Source organism: Medicago truncatula, chromosome 4 (genome assembly GCF_003473485.1).
Source record: "Medicago truncatula cultivar Jemalong A17 chromosome 4, MtrunA17r5.0-ANR, whole genome shotgun sequence".
NCBI classification, from domain to species: Eukaryota; Viridiplantae; Streptophyta; class Magnoliopsida; order Fabales; family Fabaceae; genus Medicago; species Medicago truncatula.
Window position 1 is genome coordinate 24,346,798 of NC_053045.1, and position 14,633 is coordinate 24,361,430.

Sequence of the window (14,633 nt, forward strand, 5' to 3'; positions counted from 1 at the left end):
TTTTTGTTTTTCTTGTTTCACATAACTTAACGACGAAATTCACACACACTAAATACAAAGGCGTGATGAATTACAGAATATCAAATGTCCAGTCTTTTTTGATAAAGTAGTTTTATTTTTCTTTTACGCCTACCAAAATATTGTGCATATTTTTGTTTGAAAAATAGCATTAAAAAAAAAGTTGAACATTATTTGAAAGTAAAAACATTGTTCGTAATCTCCCATATTCTTGCTGCCACGAAAATACAGAAAAGGGCATTTAAGATGTGTTTGGAAACTAAAAATATCACAGGAAACAATCACGTTCGGTAAGAAGTTACAACCAATAGCTTTTCATTATCGTGGTAAAAATGGGTTAAAACGTGCTGCAGCGGTGGATCACCACACAAACAAACAGACATTTATTTATTTATGTAAAATTGCCTTTTCATAATAAATAAAATAGTCTATCAAATCAGAAAGTATAAATAAAAAATAAAATAAAAATTCCGACCTGCCGGATTCGAACCAGCGACCTAAGGATTCCCGAGGTTCAACCACTACAGTCCTCCGCTCTACCAACTGAGCTAAGGTCGGCTGGTGTCGAAAAAACAGCCTATTGGTATTTGAATAGATGGCTATAGTCCCTTTTCTCTACAAAAATATGTACAGATCATGATGGCATCAAGGGATAAGTATAATTTTTCGTTACCTTAAAAATAAATGTAGAATTTTTCAGAGAATATATGAAACTACTCAATTTAATTTAAATGTGTTAAAAAAATACACTAATTAATATGATTTATTATTATTATTGTTTATAAATAGGGTTCGAACCTTAAAATCTCCATTTTATTTATGGTTTACGAGTATATGTTTATAATTGTTTTGTTTATGTACCAAAAGATGATTTATTGTTTATAAAATGTGGGTGCTATGACTTTTTTTTTCTTTGTTTGAGAGGGAGTACTATGATTTTTTAAAAGCATTCTCCTTACTTTTTTTTATCATTTTTTTAAAAAGCCAAGTTAACCCACTTAAATTGGATTTTTTTTTATCACTCATTTAATTTTATTTTTTACAATTATTTTAATCATTAACTAAAAATATTGGTCAAATCTCATTCAATAGGAGTAATATCTCACTACAATAAAAATAACGGTGGACAATATAAATGAAGATTAAAACTCATTTTAGTTGACCTGTTGGTATGTCTTATGATCTTGGAGTGTGTTCCTCGCAAGGTTTCGAGTTGATTCTCTCTCGTGCCAATTTCGATGAGCTAAATTGACTTTTTAATAAAAATATAAAGGAAGATTATTTTAACCTTATATGCAAAAAAAACTATTTGATCGTTGAATATGCCATAATCTCTCTCTCTCTCTCTCTCTCTCTCTCTCTCTCTCTTTCTCTCTCTCTCTAAACACAATTAAATGCAATAGAAAAACGCATGGATGTATACATTGATGTCTGTCTTAAGTGTCGGTTTTTCTTTCTAATTATGATAGGTAAAAGATAATTGAAATTATTGTGTTGTATTCAGTATGTGTTTGGCACCACGTTTTTAGGCTCCGAACATGGGTTACTTTTGTGGAACGTCGTTTTGCTCTTTTCCATGTTGTTTGGATGAATGAAAAAGCAAGTTTGTGAAACGCGGTTTCTGTCTCCAAAACACAGTCTTCCTGAAGCTGAGATTCAGAGCTTCTACGGCAGATGAAAACCACGTTTCAGCCTTTAATTTCTCAAGTGGCAGGTACTTACCTAATTACCTCTAAATTCAAGCCTTCAAATTCTCTTTCTCACAGTTTTCTTCCTTTTCATTACTTCACATCACTTCAACCTTAAATTTTCTACTAATTGTGAAGATTTTGCATATTCAAGCTTTCAATTTTCTTCAGCTTTTCCCCTATTTTTTTTATTTTTATTTTTTCAGATTTCGTGGTTAATCTCATTACTCATGGTAGATGTGTTGGTTTGGATGAATGAAAAAGCAAGTTTGTGAAACGCGGTTTCTGTCTCCAAAACACAGTCTTCCTGAAGCTGAGATTCAGAGCTTCTACGGCAGATGAAAACCACGTTTCAGCCTTTAATTTCTCAAGTGGCAGGTACTTACCTAATTACCTCTAAATTCAAGCCTTCAAATTCTCTTTCTCACAGTTTTCTTCCTTTTCATTACTTCACATCACTTCAACCTTAAATTTTCTACTAATTGTGAAGATTTTGCATATCCAAGCTTTCAATTTTCTTAAGCTTTTCCCCTTTTTTTTTCTTCCAGATTTCGTGGTTAATCTCATTACTCATGGTAGATGTGTTGGTTGGGTGAATTTATTCCTTCAGCTTTTCCCTTATATATGATGCTTATGAGCTACTTGTGAGAATCATTCCATTGCTCTTCCAAGACCCGAAAGTAAATACATATTCATTTTGTTTTTTTTTTTTTTTTGCTTTGATTACTTGCTTCATAATTGTTAATTTCTATTTCTCTTTGCTCTAATTGTTACAAGTTTTACATTAATTTTTTCATCCTACATCAATGAATTGTATGTGTTTGATAAATAGTCTCAAACAAAAAATAATTTTCTTATATTTATATGTTTATGTTGATGAATCTTCTTGACCTGTAGAGGTGATTGTTCTGTTATTATTGATATGTTTATGTTTATTATTTTTTCTTATGTTTTTGTGTTTTTAGCAAGGAGTGTATTGTTTTTGTTTAAGGTATTTGGTTTTTCAAAGTAATTGAACTTGAATGAAATAATGTAAGAAAGAAACTTATAGCTTCAAGCCATTGCTGTAATGCTAATTTTTGTGCTTTTCATTCTTAGATAAACCTTTTCCAACCTTTACAAAAAAGAGTTACATTTAGCACAAAGTGTAACACCCCGTTTTCCCAACTTGAAATTTTTTGCATAAATCAGAGTAAACAACTAAACAGGATGCTACAATTCTTTCAAATATAAATACGGTAACGTTACTATTTATTCAATCATCTCATGTCATCAATTTAAAATCTCAATGCAGCGGAAAACATTTAAATTCAACATCGTGTTGGCACAACCGCCTCAACTTAAACAACTTAATTAAAATCCAGTTTAAACAAATCTTCAACATAAAATCATGATAAATACGTAACACATGGAAAACAAGCAAATCCTCATCCCGTTACGTATCAGAGCAACCCTAAGACGATGATACGTGAGAGAGTCATCTCACTTCAACAACTAATCTTGGTTACTTGCAAGTTATCCACGTAGAGGCAACATTTTCAAGCAGAATGGGTGATATTTCACATTCAATAATAATAAGCATATAATTCATCAAATGCATTTAACAACTTAAACATCATTAATTAATAACAATAATTCTTCATATAGTACTTCATTAATAACTCATTGAAAAATGACGACTTAAAGACAACGACAATGCGACATCAACAACTTTAACTCGACAATGCAACTTCATCTTCTTAATCATGCATGTGGTACCAACCAGGGCATCAAGCCCTCAACATATAGAGTATAATTATACTCACAGGGCATCAAGCCATCAACTTAAAGAGAAAGGCTCACAGAGCATCAAGCCCTCAACGTAAAGAGCAAAAGCTCACAGGGCATCAAGCCCTCAACTTCAAATGAGTATTGTTATCATGGTTTTTGGGTGCCAAGCCATTAATTGGACTTGAACCTTTCGACCGTTGATATCTCTCTTTTTTCTTGGGAAGGGTAAAAGGAGAAAAACCCTTGAGTTTCCGAATTCGGGGGTCGGTTTTACTACGGGAAGGTGTTAGGCACCCGGAGTAACTATAGTCCTCTATAGGAGCCGTTTTCCTAAGTCTATATTCACGCTTATTTTTACTTACTTTTGAAAATGGGAGGTTTATTTAGTTAAGAATGGGGGGAAGAGATTGTAAGACTTAGATTTTATTTCGGCTTGGATGAGTTTTGACTCATTGCCTACGTACCGTTTTACGGGATCAAAACCGGCGTAGTTCTTGTTAAAAAGACTTGTTTTTTGTTTTAATTGTTTAATTTTAAGTTTTGAGAAAAAGGGTTTTGAAGAAGGAGATTGGGAGGCTTCATGAGCATTAGATTTTAGCAAAAAGTGAGGTTTGATTAGTGATTAGAAAAAAAGTCTAAATGATTAAGATGAATTGAATTTTTCTTAAGAAAAAAAAAAAAAAAAGAAAGGAAAAAAAAAATGAAGTGTTGACTTCATACTTATTAGGAAAGTTTTTGAAGTGAAGTTCAATTATTTTTTGAAAAAAAAGATGGATTTTCTCTAAGTGTTTAAAACCTAAACGCTTATTTAACCATACAATCCTATGCATACATCTAAGGTGAGTGTGTGCGTGTCGGTGCATCATAGTGTCCATAGTCCATATTACAACAATTACCTAAATACATTCTATGGCCCCTTTGCCAAGCTACAAAATAGTGATGACAAATTACATCTCTAAATGAATTAAGACTTGGAAAAAAAATAAATGCTAGGCTAAAGAAGGTGGAGGGAATACTAAATGAGATGCATGAAACATGGAAATAAACTTGTTAGTCAAAAGAAAGAACATAATAAGCACTGAGAAATAAAAGCATGCAAGATGGCACAAAAAGTTAACAAAATGACATTAAACCCTAAAAACTTAGGTATGAAACCTAAAGCATTCTTGGCCTCTAATTCTCATGCTTTAACAAATTTTGCAAGAGTTTTCTTTATCTCAAGTTATAGCATAGAATTATTGGAAACATGCAAACATGGTTTCATGCCATATTTTCTAGAATAAACTTGGCATTTTATATCTTTCAAAATATGCATATATTGTTCATAAAATCAAGCACTCATGAACCAAATCAAAACAGCAAATCAACATGAAATTATTGGCACAAATCTCTCATATTAACACGTCAAGTAGCTTTTATTTCATATTCTCACATCAAGGACAAATGTGTGAAGAAGAATCCATAACAAATAATTCAAAGAGAATTAAAATGCTATGAATTAATTATACAAAAATTTCATAGATCCTTAATGTTCAAAAATGTCATAAAAACACTAAGAAAATATCAAGAAACATGTGATAATTTTTGGAGGTTTTTTGGAGAAAATTTTAAGCATGCAGGGGTTCAAACAGCAAAGAAATATGGTGCAAATAGCAGGAAAACAAACAAAAAACGTAAAAGAACAAAGCCCAAACCAAAGGCCCAATACACTAGAAGATCCGGTTGCACAGGAACCATACGATTGATCCAGGATTCTGAAACCCTAGATCAGACGGCCAGGAATCAAAGGGGAATGGACCGGACTGGACCGGTCCGGTTCGCTGGCTTATAAAAAGGAAGGAGCTCCGGTTTATTTCATTTTGCTGCTCTCATTCTCTCTCTAACTCTTCTCTCTTCTCTCATCTCTCACCTCTCACTAACTTCGCCGCCGGCGAGGATGAAGCTACGGCGGAGACCTTGAAGGTCCGCCGGAAACTTCATCTTCTCCGGCGAGTTCATGCAGTTTCCGGTGGCCTAAATTTCCAGATTTCAAAGATTCTTACTCCATTTGATTCGTCCTTTAACCCTAAACACGAATCCAGCAGTTGTTTTTTCAAATTCAAGTCGAAACGATGTAGATCTGGAAATTTGCCGTACGGCTTTGAATTTGATTTTGATTTTTTGAAAGATAACGTTTAGATCCTTGAAGATCTACATCATTTCGTTGTTTAACACCTCTTTGATGTTTGTTCTTGCTTTCAAAACTTAGATCCTTATGGATCTAGGTTTTGTGTTTACGGTTACGGTTTTGGCTTTGAATTCTGGAAATTTGGATCTGTTTTGCTTACGTGATTTTTAGGTTTAACAGTGATATTGCTTTTGAAAAAAGATTATGAGTTTTACCTAAGGTTTTGGTTGAAACCTTTAATGGAGAAATTCTTTGGAAAACTTCAATCTCTGATGCTACGTGATTTGGCTTTGAATCCGGAAATAAACCGGTGTTCCTGCTGGTTTCTTGCTTTATTGTCTTCTTCGCCGGTTTAAACCTTCATTATCTTTCTTTCTTCTTCGTCTTCCTCACTGTATCTTCGTGATCGGTGCTGGAGTTTGCCTTTGGCGAATTCGCACCTTGAATTGCGAAGATACTGATTCAATGATGATGATTCTTCAAAGAATCACTGAGAATCCATGAAAAATAGCTTGAATTTGTGTAGTTTCTGTTTCTGGAAAAGGTTAGGTTTACGCCATTGATGAATGTTGAAGCTTTTTCTGTTTTGATTTGTAACTGACAAGAGAGAGTGTGACTCTGTGTTTATGAGTTGGCACTTGATGAATGGCTTTGAGTGGCACCGTGCACCTTTTATAGCATGACATGTGTGCCTCTGAACAAATGAGAAAGTGACACCTGGACCTGGAAAAAAAATGACACGGCCTTGGACAAAAAATGAAATTTGGACCTTTTTGCAAAAAACAAAACTTAAGGACTAAACTGCAAAATAAAATAAAAAAACTTGAAATGAAATAAAAAACAGTTTGGACAAAAATGCAATTTTGGGACCTCAATTGAGGGACCAAAATGCAATACAAAATAAAATTTGAATAAAAAACGTAATTTGACCAAACGTAAAGTGAAACAAAAATAAAACTGACAAAACGGACTAAAACGAACCAATGGCCTAAATGAGGTACTTCAAAGTAACCTCCCCATGCCAAAATTTTATGTGAAATGACCAAAATGCCCCTAGGGCTAAAAATGACCTAAACAGAGCCAAATTGACTCGACACTGACTCAGATGCAAGTTTAAAATGAAATTAGCAAGGTTTACTGATGGAAAGTTAAAAATGAATTTAAAAAGACTCAGAGACAGTCACAAGGATGAAAATGGGTCCCACCGCAGGAAATGACCAAAATACCCTTCTGTATGACTTTTTGCAAATTTTGAAATAAACTGCAGAAAAAGCAATGTAATGATTCAGAGACACTTTTGAATGACTTACAAGACAAGTAAAGACAATTCGAAAGGTTTTATGCAAGAAAAACATAGGTAAAATTGTGATTGCAAATACTGCGAAGCAGAGACAATTTGAACTGTGCAGTTGAAGTTTGATAATTGACAAAGTTTGAAATGAAATTGGGCCCAGTATTTTTAGGTCCAAAAACAGGGTATAACAAGTATGCATGGGCTCAACAACTTACAACTTAGACAACTTCAACATCTTATATGACTCCAATATCTTGGAGCATCAACTTACAACTTTACAACCTAGACCAACACTTGCAATTAAATGATATTAATAAATCAATAACACCAGAGACAGCAGCATCAGCAACTTACAACACAACCACATTAATACTAGCAACTTGGATGATATAAACAATAACAATTTCCATATCATACATTTTCAACACAATATATAAATATCTCAAACTAACCAACAATCAATAATCATTTTGATTCAGGCTCTCTGTAAATCTGTGACTTAATAAACAACTTCAATTCCTATCCCAAGATCAACTCATAACATCACGTGCGACAAAGATCGCAAGAAACACTAAGTAGGGCTGACTGCCACTGGGTACTCGTGAGGCGAGCCACTCTACTCGCTATGGCGAGTTCAGGAAAAGGGTTACTCGCTAGGGCGAGTTAGGTACTCACCGTGGCGAGCTAAAACTGATTGCTCTCGGGAGTTTGACATTTTTCATTCATAAATCCCATTTTTAACTTCTCTATGCCCAAATTAAATCTAAAAACTTGCTTAATCATTCCTAAACAGGTTAAGGCACTCAAAATCATCTAAAATTCGACCTCTAACATTAATTCTCGAAATCATGTTTTTCTCACTGGGTAACTCGCTATGGCGAGTGATTCACTCGCCATGGCGAGCGACAACTGGGTCTACTCGCGAGGCGAGGGGATTCTACTCGTTAGGCGAGCGATGAAGTTCATCACTCGCGAGGGGAGGACAGCTACTCGCTATGGCGAGCGATGAATGTCAGCTCAGGCAGAATGCAGATTTTCTCAAAACTCATCCAATTCCATGGTTCTAACCTTAAAACTGATCATAATCATTGTTCTATGAATAGTCTAAGGTCTGAACACTAATTCTACATCAATTTAACAGGTTTCTACTTAATTGATCAATTCTTCAACTTTTAACCTAATCCTTAAATCCTCCAAAACTACATCCTACAACATGTTAAATCCAATTTCAGAATTATACAACTTAGAATTAAAGAAGGTTAGTCCCACCCTTACCTTAGGTTAATCAATTGCAAGCTTCTCCTCTCTAGTTCTTCTCTTCTCTTGGTTTCTCCTTTTTTTTCCAAAAACTTGTTTCACGTGAAAACTATTCTGACTCTACTTTCTCCTATTTATTTCCTCAACCCTCTTTATCTTATTTCCACTTATCATACTAAACTCTTCTAAATTCCAAAACAGCCCCCACAACTTAATCTTATTTTATTTTTAAATCTTATTCTATTAAATAATAAAATAAGCCACTTAATAATTCAACAACACACATTACATAATCATATAAATCACATAAGTCATATAAATAGACTCTAAACTCAATAAAATAATCAAATAATTAAATAGGGCGTTACACAAAGTAACATAACTTCTTCTAGTATTGTTTTTGTTTTCTGTTATCATTTTCATCTGCACAAAACAAGGATATTGGTGTTAGTTTGATCGAGTTGCTTATGTATAGTTTGTTTCATTTTTTATCATACTTTTATGTATATATTATTATGGACTCACTTAAGAGGAAAGTTTATGCTAACCCCCCTTCAACTAACAATGAGGGTCAAAGTTCCAAAGCTATTTGGAGGGATCTTAAAGCCACTGAATACTTTATCAATGCATGTTTGGATCAAGTTACCAAGGGTCAACGTGTTGGTACTTGTTTTACCAAGAAAGAATGGCAAGGTATTGTTTCATAATTTAATGAACAAAGTGGACTGAATTATGACAAGGTAAAATTGAAGAATAGGTATGATAGCTTGAGAAAGGAATGGAAAGTATGGTATAACTTGTTTGAAAAATTTACCGGATTAGGATGAAATTTTGAGAAGAATACTGTTGATGCATCCAATGACTGGTGGGAGAAGAACGAATTGGTATGTGAATCACAAATATCTTGTTTAGTAATAGTTTTATGTTTATATTTACAGTAGATTTATATGTTAGGTTATGAATATGCAGGAAAATCCACAATATGCAAAGTTTAGAGACAAGGGACTTGATTTTCCTCACCAACTAACCAAACTTTTTTTTTTTAACAAGACCAACTAACCACACTTGTCAAGGATGTAGTGGCTAATGGAGAGCATGCTTGGGCACCATCAAGTGGTGCATTGCCTAATGAGAACTTGGGTAATGATGATAATTGTAACACCCCATTTTTCCAACTTAAAAATTTCATAAACATTTATCAGAGTAAACAATAGATAACGAGATATCACACTTCTTAAAAATCTTAAATAGATAAATAATAATTTATCCTTCAACATAAATCATCAACATAATAGCAGCGGATTAAATTCTTCAACATAAATTGTCTTGGCACGCAGGCCTCATAAAAATCATCTCATAAGTTCAGTTAAACAACATAAAGACATAGCATATACGCAAAGGAAAGAGAAATAGCCACTAAAGATCCCCTCTTGTTACGTATCAGAGCAACCTAAGACTCAGTGAGGATAGGCCACTCACGACAGCAAACACAACAACCTACTCTTGATTACCTGCAAGTTACTCATACAAAGAGCAACATTTCCAAGCAGAAGGGGTGAGATTTCACAAAACAATAATATTAAGCATATAATTCAACAGTTAGATTTAACAACATAAAAACATCTTATTATTCATCATAGATAATAATATATCATAATCACTTCGTTAACAATTCATTTAAATAATCATAACTTCACAAATTATCATCCTCGACTCAACAAATGCAACTATGCAACTTAGACCTCTTATATGCATGTGGTACCAATACAGGGCATCAAGCCCCCATCACTATTGAGTATTAATATACTTCCAGGGCATCAAGCCCCCATCGCTATTTGAGCTAAAACTCCATCGTGTTGAGTACAAAGCTCTAGGGCATCAAGCCCCCAACAATGAAATGCTAATGCATGGACTCGACCTCTTAAACATCTTAAATCGACAACCTCTTATATAATCCAATAATTTGGAACATCATCATCTTCATCAACTTAGACCGACTCATGCAGCTTAGTTAAATAACAACAGCAACATAGGCAGTATACAAAAACATCATGACATAATAATATCAAATGCAAGTCAACAACATCTTAATTATACATTCATATCTCAAGTAATGCATATAACATTATATCAGATCATATTCAACATCAACACTTCTTAAACAGCTTCACAGATTATAGTTAACATCATCATTAAGTCTCAATACCACCCCAAGGTTCAACTCTCAACAACTCGTGCAACAAAGGTCGCACAAACCTAACAAAGCACTCTGTTTCTGGGTCACTCGCGAGGCGAGAGCCTCTGCTCGCCGTGGCGAGTTCAGGTCAGATTCCCAAAAGTTCATTCTACGATCTTTCCAGGTTCAATCTCATCCTACATTCTTTCCTAATCATTATTAGACATGTTCAGGCACTCAAAAGCATCTAAGGATCAACTCAAAAGTCAAAATCACGAAATCTTGTATGCTCTCTGGTCAAGCTCGCTAGGCGAGTTCATCTGCTCGCTATGGCGAGCTGCGACGTGCAACTCGCGAGGCGGGGAAAGGTTGCTCGCGAGGCGAGCGATGAAGTTCATCACTCGCCGTGGCGAGGATCATGGCTCGGGAGGCGAGCGATGAATGTCGCTACGGGCAGAAGTGCAGTTTTTCATAAAAATCACTAATTCTCATGGTTTAAAGCCTAACATTGATTCCAGAATTCATCATAATCATTATCTAAGGTCTAGGGACAATTTCTACATCAATCTAACAACTTTTCACCGTTTAATCAACAATTCCACCAATTTGACCTAGTTTCCAATTCCTCTAAAATTCATCCTACATCATGTTAAACCTAACCATTGAATCACAGACTTAATAGAATTGCAAAGTTAGTCTCACCCTTACCTTAGAATGAAAATCGCAGCCCTTCTTGGTGGTTTCTCTTCTCTTGGCTTTTTCTCCTTCTTTTCCAAAAACGATCGTACGTACAAATGTTTTCTCTAAACTAGGTTTCCCTATTTATATCTCCTCCATCTATCTTATCTTATTTCTCTTTCTCCCCCAAAACTCTCTAAAATCTCAAAACAACCCTTAAACTCAATATTTATTTTATTTTCAAATCTTATTTTATTAAACAATAAAATAAGTCACAACTCCTCATAAATCACATAAAATCACCTCAATCATATAAACCTCTTAAATCACACATATATTATATAAATATAATATAAACTCATATTAATAATTTCTAGACTCAATTAAATAATTCAAGGAGGGCGTTACAATAATGATGTTGGCTTGGATGTTGAAAGCTCGGGTGATAGTGAAGATGCAAGCATTGGAGCAATAACTGGTTTTGGAAATATTAACTTGAATACATCACAAGGATCTCCTAATCAAAGTAGTGGACAAAAGAGAGTTGTTGGGACTGATTAGAAAGGAAAGAAAAAGGTTACTCCTTCAACATCAATAGTTGTTAGCTGAGGCTGTTAATGTTATTGCGGAGACTTGCAAGTCACGGAATGAGGCTATAAGTAATGCATCTATTGGTGAGGTGATGGCTGAGATTCAAACCATGGGGGCAGTTACTTCTGATTTAGAGTTTCATACAATGTGTTGTAACTTAATGATGTTTAAGCCAACTAGGGAGATGTTTGTATCACTGCGGGGTTTTGAGGAAAGAAGGTTGATTTGGCTCAAATTTGCATCATTCAATCATACTCTATTCATGAGGCCGTAATTTGGAAAAAAAATTGGCTCAAGAATTGGTTTAGTGATGTGTCTTGGACTTAGCTTATGCTTTTGGACTTAGTTTACGTATTTGGTTGCTTAGTTTATGTATTTGGTTGATTGGTTTGTGTTTAGATCTTCATTATGCCGCACTATGTGTTTGGATTTTCCTCTAGAAATTCTCTATTAAGAACTCAAGTAGTATGGTGATATAAACTTATGTATTATGCCTTATGAATTTGAATGAAGTGAATTTGTTACATGGTTGCCTCTGTTATTTTTTATATGTCTTATGACTTATTGGTTATATTATTAAATGGTAATAGAAACTATTGTCTCTGGCAGACAAGTGTGAACCAGTTTGTGCTAAGATACAAAAGGATGTCCTGTATGTAGATGTGTTGAAGATTGTGACTACAACAAAATTATCACCTGTGTCAAGTAACAGAGCATCTTACAGAACCTGTTTGGCGCATGTATTATGCTAAAGTTCACTTTTGTAGGTTTACCTTCTTAGTTGACATTCTCCTGTTTCTAGCTATTTTAAATTTTAGTTGTTTCTCGTTATCCATGTTAGTTTAGTAATCTAGTGTTAATATATGAGTTTGAAAGGTTGATGCTTCTATATCATGATTTTTCTAATAGTAGCTATTGGAACCTGTGAACTAATTACCTTCCTTTTATCTGATATATAACAACCTTAATGCTATCTTGTACGTCCATTATGCATTCTTCATAATTGAAGGTAATTCAAGTAGCACAATGTCCTTATGTTGTTGTCTGCTACTAGTCATTTATAACTGCAAAAGAGAAGATAAAACTTTTAAATGCCTCTGTGATATACAGGTACATACCTATGTGATATTAGTCTTTTGTGGAATAATCAATATCTCATTCTGTTTTATAATGCGCATGTATTTTATATATTGTGATTTACTTGCTTTACTTCACAATGGGTGGTGAGTTTATATATTGTGATTTACACACAGGTCCATCTTTATTAAAATGAATGGTTGGAAGGAACATTTGGAACACAATACACAAGAAGAAGAAGATGATGATGATATATTTGAAGAATCATATTTTTTGACTGCACTACATGGTGAGTATGCAACAAAAATTTTATGCAAAGAGCCATGTAGAACCAGTGAGCTCACATGTCATGCATGTGTTCAAGAAATATTGCAAGGGATTTCCACTCATTATTATGAGATGTTTCGAATGGAAAAACATATTTTTCATAAACTTTGCAATGAATTGCTGGAACATGATTTAAAGTCTTCTAAACATATGTTGAAGAAATGGTTGCAATGTTTTTGGTCGTTGTAGGCCATGGTGTCGATAGTAGAATGATTCAAGAAAGATTTCAACATTCGGGTGAGACTGTAAGTACACATTTCCATCGTGTACTTCATGCATGCCTTGAGTTATCCTTCAAATATATTAAACCCGAAGATCCTATATTTCGTGATTGTCATGCCAAAATAAAAAATGATCAACGTTATTGGCCTTTTTTTAAGAATGCTATAGGAGCAATTGATGGTACACATGTGTCATGTGTAGTTAGTGCTAGTGAGAAACCAAGGTTTATTGGAAGAAAAGGATATCCAACACAAAATATTATGGTTGTATGTGATTAAAATATGTGTTTCACTTTTGTATTATCTGGTTGGGAAAGCACTGCCCCATGATGCCCATGTTTTTGGACAAAGCTCTTACTATTGCTAACCTTAACTTTCTGCATCCTCGTCAAGGTATGTTATATTGTCTTACTAGATATGATTTGTTATATTAACAATGAATTTATTTTCATATTTTAATAATTAATTTATTTTTAGGTAAGTATTATTTGGTGGATTTTGGTTATCCAACACCAATAGGTACATCGGTCCATATAGATGTGAACGTTATCATCTTCTTGAATTAAGGCATTCAGGTGGGTTCGAAAATCATAATGAAGTATTCAATTACTATCACTCAAGTTTAGGATGCACAATTGAAAAAACTTTTGGGGTATGGAAGAATAGATTTGCAATTCTGCGTCACATGCCTAAGTTCAAATATGAAAAGCAAGTTCATATCGTTGTCCAAACAATGGCAATACACAACTTTATGAGAAGGATTGGTGAAATGGATGTTGATTTCAATCTTTATGAAGATTAGATATACAATCATTCACCATGATATTATCATAGATCAACTAACTTTGATCAATCCCAAAGTTTTAATGTAGCTTCTTCTTCGGAGATGGATCATGCCTGAAACTTAAGCCGCGATCAAATTATAGCATATAAGCTAAATAATTAGTTTTTAATAATTTTCAATATTATATTGCACTTGAACTTATATTATTTATTATCCATATGTAATATACTTTAGAGGCCTTCTATTTTATTATACTAATTTAGAAATCTATGATTATGTATTAATAATTTACGTATATTTTCGTTTACAATTGTGTAATTTCTCATATTTTTTTATATCTTTTTATGCTTATATTATTATATTAAAAATCACCCAATTGATAAAAAAAACATTTATTAAAAATAACTCTTATAAATTAATATTATTTTAAATGAATTTTGGAACCAATGAAATTTATGTATGATAAGTTGAAATAATTTTTTTATGAGAATGAGTTTTAAATACAATTAAAATGATAATTTAGTCATTACACATTCAAGATCATTTTGATTCAAACTATCCAAACAACATCAACCCACATGAATC

The 14,633-nt window shown here is 33.6% G+C and overlaps 2 long non-coding RNA genes and 1 other non-coding gene across 3 annotated transcripts; 2 read left to right on the forward strand and 1 right to left on the reverse strand.

Annotated features, from left to right (window-relative positions):
* Window positions 1–487: 487 nt before the first annotated feature.
* TRNAY-GUA (transfer RNA tyrosine (anticodon GUA)) lies at window positions 488–576 on the reverse strand. Its single transcript is given in 2 exon segments — window positions 488–523; window positions 540–576. It is a non-coding gene; the product is annotated as a tRNA-Tyr (tRNA).
* A 953-nt stretch (window positions 577–1,529) lies between these two features.
* LOC120580293 (uncharacterized) lies at window positions 1,530–2,388 on the forward strand. Its single transcript, XR_005645995.1, has 3 exons — window positions 1,530–1,732; window positions 1,913–2,084; window positions 2,255–2,388. It is a non-coding gene; the product is annotated as an uncharacterized lncRNA (long non-coding RNA).
* A 10,701-nt stretch (window positions 2,389–13,089) lies between these two features.
* LOC120580216 (uncharacterized) lies at window positions 13,090–13,908 on the forward strand. The gene is made up of 2 exons (XR_005645923.1): window positions 13,090–13,657; window positions 13,742–13,908. It is a non-coding gene; the product is annotated as an uncharacterized lncRNA (long non-coding RNA).
* Window positions 13,909–14,633: the final 725 nt, after the last annotated feature.